Genomic DNA, 5,313 nt, shown 5'->3' on the forward strand with positions numbered 1-5,313 from the left:
GCGGCCACAGAAAACACCCACCGCCAGATTAGGATGGCAGTAGGATTGAGGTGGGAGCGGCGGACGGCAGGTCCGTCCGCCGCTGATCCGCGGTGTGTGTGTAGGGCCATTTGGTGACGTGTCTGCAAGACACCGTCCGCCAAATTAGGATGTGTGGTGTAACATGCTTTTCCACGGCGGCTTTCCCGCCGTGGAAAAGCATGTGGTCTTTGGTGTTTGGGGGCCCGTTGCGGGCCCCCAGGGTGTCGGGGTGGGCCGTGCACATGGGGGGGGTACCTACGGTACCCCCCAGCATTTACATGCACAAAGCGGCAGGCACCGTGCGGGTGCGAGCCAGACGTGCTCTTTTTAACAGAGACATGGCTTACGGCCCAATCGGAGCCCGATATTGTTACAGCCTTACCAGCTAGTTATCACATCTGTAGGCTCGACAGACCAGAAGGGAGAGGGGGTGGGTTGGCCATTATCATAAAGGACCAGTACCACTGCCGCACTACAACATCCACCATCCCTGGCTGTGAGAGTCTGGAATTCTGTATAGAGTTTAACGCCAACCACTCCTTCTCTGGTACACTGATCTATCGCCCCCCTGAGTCTGCTAAACTATTCCTTCGAGCACTACCAGAGATCGTAGCAAAAAGATCCCTATCGGCGGCTAGCTACACAGTATTGGGAGATCTCAATCTGCACTTTAACTCGCCGTCCGACTGTTCTGCGAAAGAGTTAGTTGATGACCTCGAAGCCCTTCAACTGACCCAGCTGGTTACATCCCCAACCCACGAAAAAGGGAACCTTCTCGATCCTATTTTTAGCAATAGTATGGATTTAATAACTGCCCAACCTATCCCCCTCTTATGGTCTGACCACTACCTGGTGCCGTTTACCTGGTCCACCCATAAAGCCCCCCAATTATCCCCCCAAATCTCGCTGAGAAGAAACTGGAAAAAACTCCCCGGCGACCTTTGGAGGCGTGAGTTAGACGCTACCCGTCCGCCATCCTGCTCAGACCCCAATCTGGCATATGGAAACTATGTTAGCTGGATTACTAATTCTTTAGACTCTCTCTTGCCTCTTTGCAAATCGTCCTCTAAGCGAGTGCAGACATCAGCTCCTTGGTTTTCTGACTCGCTGAGAGAGCTAAAACGTCGATGTAGGCAACATGAGAGAGCCTGGCGCGTAGACTTTCTTCCAGAAAAGAAGGCAGCTTATAGAGAGACGATCAAAAGCTATAAAGAAGGGATTAAGGCAGCCCAGGCAACTTATTATTCCGGCAAAATCTTGGAAGCCAGATCAAAGCCTAAAGAAATTTTTAACATAGTAAAGCAATGCACGAGTGCCCCCACTGCTCCCCCTTTACCCAAGACTAAGGAGCAATGCAATGAACTGGCGGATTTTTTTCATGACAAAGTGCTGAACATATATTCCACCTTTCCAGCCATGGCTCTGAATCATGAGGCATCCGACCTATCCAACTCGGAAAATCCTCCCTGTTTAGACCTGTCTACCATTGAGTCGACTCTGGATCACTTCCCTCTCCTGGATCTTGTCACCTTAGAGAAAGTGGCTCGCCAGGTCAAGTCGGGATCCCCTCGAGACCCAGCCCCCCCAGAAATCCTGATGCAGGCAGGTGATGCCATCCTCCCTGTAGTCCTGGAACTGCTAAATTCATCTCTGTCCACTTGCACAGTGCCCACTGCCTGGAAGCAAGCCTCGGTGCGGGCCCTTTTAAAAAAAAACAATTTGGACCCTGACGACCACTCCAACTATCGCCCCATCTCATTGCTTCCATGGACTGGTAAGGTGCTGGAAAAACACATAAATGCCTTCCTGGTTCAGTTTTTGGAGAATCACTCCCTACTGCACACCTCCCAGACAGGCTTCAGACCTGGCCACGGGACTGAAACCGCCTTGCTAGCAGTGACCGAAGAGTCTCGAAGGATACTAGATCAGGGGGGATCAGTGGCAGTGATCCTCCTTGATCTGAGTGCTGCCTTCGATACGGTCAGCCATATCACTCTGCTGAACCGTCTCCAGAACATCGGAGTTTCGGGAAACGCACTAAGGTGGTTTAGGTCCTTTCTGGCTGATAGATCCTTCCAGATCTTTGATGGTAACACAACATCTACCATCAAGCCTCTTAGCTGTGGAGTTCCGCAGGGCTCATCGCTGAGCCCTGTATTGTTTAACGCCTATATGAAACCGCTAGCTGGGGTAGTAGAACCGTACGGCATTAAAATCGTGTCGTACGCTGACGATACCCAGCTGGTGGTTTCACTGGCCCAGGAGAACGGTGGGCAAGCCTCGGCCGGCCTGCTGAAATGCCTGGAGAGCGTGAGGGAGTGGATGACCAACTCCTCCCTCAAACTGAATGGTGGGAAAACTGAACTCATGCTCTTAGGCCCAGCCTCACCACTATCTTTCTCTTCCTTATGGCCTGCTGGTCTAGGGGCACCTCCTACCCCTAAGGACAGTGTCAAGAGTTTGGGAGTCTGGTTGGACCATAAACTCTCCTTTTCCACTCAGGCCACTAAGTTGTCTGCCACCTGTTTTGGCCTTTTAAGAACACTGAGGAAGGTTCTTTCACTTTTACCTCTAGATGCCAAGAAGGTGGCAGTGCAAGGCCTTATTCAGTCCCGCTTAGACTCAAATAACGCCCTATATCTGGGGGCGCCTGAGAGGACTCTTCGAAAGCTACAGGTGGTACAAAATTGTGCAGCACGTACCATACTCCAAATCCCACGGTCACAGTCCGTCAGACAGGGACTGAAAAGCCTACACTGGTTACCGGTGAGACAGAGAGTGGCTTTTAAGGCTCTGTGTATCACACATCGAGCTTTTTGGAAGACTGGATCAGCAATCAACACCAGCCTTGTTACCCCTTACCACCCTAACAGGAACCTCCGATCTTCCGGTGCTTTTCTGGCAGTGGTACCCAGAGTAAGGAGAGCTAGGTCGGGGGGCAGGATGTTCTCACTGAACGCCGCCAAGCTGTGGAATGCACTCCCTTTTGATCTTCGATCCACACCCGACCTACTCCCTTTTCGCAGGAAACTGAAAACCATACTATTTAGGAAGCCCTTTTAGTTCCTCCTGTGTTCCGTCTCGTCTCTGTCTAAACTCAGCGCTTGGACGCCCCTGGGCAGCAACCGCGCTTAATAAATCGATAATAATAATAATAATAATAATAATAAATGTAAAACATGTGTTGTATCTTTAACCTTGCAGCACCCGCTGCAAGGTTAAAGATACAGGATTTGACCGCCAGGGTGGCGGTCACATCCTAATTGCACCGGAGGGACCGCCGCTGCCCCTGTGGACGGTCCCTCCACCTCGGGGTGGCGGACGGACGCAGGTCCGTCCGCCATCCTAATAGGCCCCCTAGTTAGGTCGTTTTTTATATTTATCACACAGATTATACTTAAAATTCATTAAAGGCCAAAACGCACGGTTATCTAATACTGTAGGTGTCTGTTTGCTTTTGTCTGGCCCTGTTAGTCGGATAGTGCTTTTTAAGGTACTGTTAAACATCTGTGTACTAAATAATTACATTTTGCTTACATTTCAGCAATAACATATAAATATTTATTTTTCATGTTAATTCTGAGCTATCAATCGAACGTTCTGTAAGTGCAGCATATCATCCACAGACAAATGGTTTAGATGAGCGCACTAATGCTAGCATTAAAAGGTAAAGCTAATTCTGATTCTTTTTGTATGCACATGTTGATATGCAATTTATTTATAAAATATTTTCTCTTCAATATTGATAAATTTGCAAGTAATATACTGCCATTAACTATTATGCCACATGCTAATCTTTTGTTATTTTACAGCACGTTGTCTAAATACGTGAATGAGCACCAAAATGACTGGGATTTATTTTTGGATCATGCATTGTTTGCTTTACGATCGAAGCCACATACCACAACAAAAGTTTCCCCTTTCCAACTTATGTACGGCCGAGAAGCACGATTTCCAAGTGAGATTTCCGAGGATCTGGAATGGAATTTTTATTGTGTTTTTAATGTAAAGAATTTTTACAATGTTGTTTTTTGTTTCTCAGTGATTACTCCAAAGTCTGTTTTAATATGCATATTGTTATTTTGTAATTATACATACATTCACTTGCTGGATACTTTTTAACTTTAGACAATGTCGCCCTGCTTTAATCAAACTACAACCGTTGGCAGATAGATCACAGACTGTGCAAATTGCGAAATTTCTGAAATTGATGGTCAAAACTAGGAAAACAATGGATGGTTTTTAAATAGCCTGTAATTATTTAAATTTTTATACTGCTAAATTTTATGCTGTCACTTATTTGCTTTTATGGTTAATTGATTTTATACCGAATAAAGCGTATTCTGATTCTGATTCTGACATATGAAATCTAATTTCTCTGATTGTATAGTTTATTTTCTTTAGCGTAACTTTTATTTACAATAAAGCAAGTTATTTCACTTTGTTTTAATTTTTATATAATAATACACTTTTATATAACGAAAATGAGTGATTGCGTTTTATGTGTCCTTTAATAGCTTGAGTTTATACTCCCACCTGAAAGAGAATATGCCGGCATTATCGTTGAAAACAAAATTAAAAAAGCAGAGTTGCAGAGGAAGACAAAACAGAATATTGAGGTTGCCCAGGAAAAGCAAAAAGAAAAATTTAAAAAGAGAGTTTCCCAAAAATATAAGCCGTGCACCTTCAGAGAAGGACAGTTAGTGCTTCTGAAAAATTGCAGGAAAGCTACAAGAAAAGGGGCATTTTGGAACATAAATTTACTGGACCATACACTATTGCTGAAATGCAAGGAAAGCGTGTTAAATTGCTTAATGATCGCAATATCCTTTTACGAACAACACACAATCTCAACATGTTGAGGCCTTATAAGTCGAGCGTCAAAGGTAAACAATCGAAAGTAATGTTTTTGGTTATGCAATGTGAGATAATTGGATGTGTTTCGGAATAATATAGTATCAACATATGTAAATGTCTCCTTAATTTGGTGAAAAGGTATTAGGTTGAGCAGGAGAACGTGACGCTGACTTTCTCCAAAAGATATGTTTTTAAAAGTACGGTATTTTAAACAAGGTATTATTGAATAATAATTTTTCTTTGTGTAGGGTTTTGTGTTTGGATGGTTGAGTAGTCTGTTTTTCCCAACTGAGTTTTTGTCAACCTCAAAACCAATATTTTTCAGGAAGCATGACCAATCATGAATCGCCAGCATCTCTTCCACTTGAAACACTTTCAGAGGAGAATGATGATTTTGCAGAAAACCAAGCTTGCTGTTGGGGGGTGAGGTTGCTA

General features: G+C 44.8%; 1 pseudogene; it reads left to right on the plus strand.

Moving 5' to 3' along the window:
• Positions 1-1,437: 1,437 nt before the first annotated feature.
• LOC147690251 (uncharacterized) lies at positions 1,438-5,051 on the plus strand (annotated as a pseudogene).
• Positions 5,052-5,313: the final 262 nt, after the last annotated feature.

Source organism: Lissotriton vulgaris, chromosome 9, assembly GCF_964263255.1.
Source record: "Lissotriton vulgaris chromosome 9, aLisVul1.2, whole genome shotgun sequence".
In the NCBI taxonomy this organism is placed as follows: Eukaryota; Metazoa; Chordata; class Amphibia; order Caudata; family Salamandridae; genus Lissotriton; species Lissotriton vulgaris.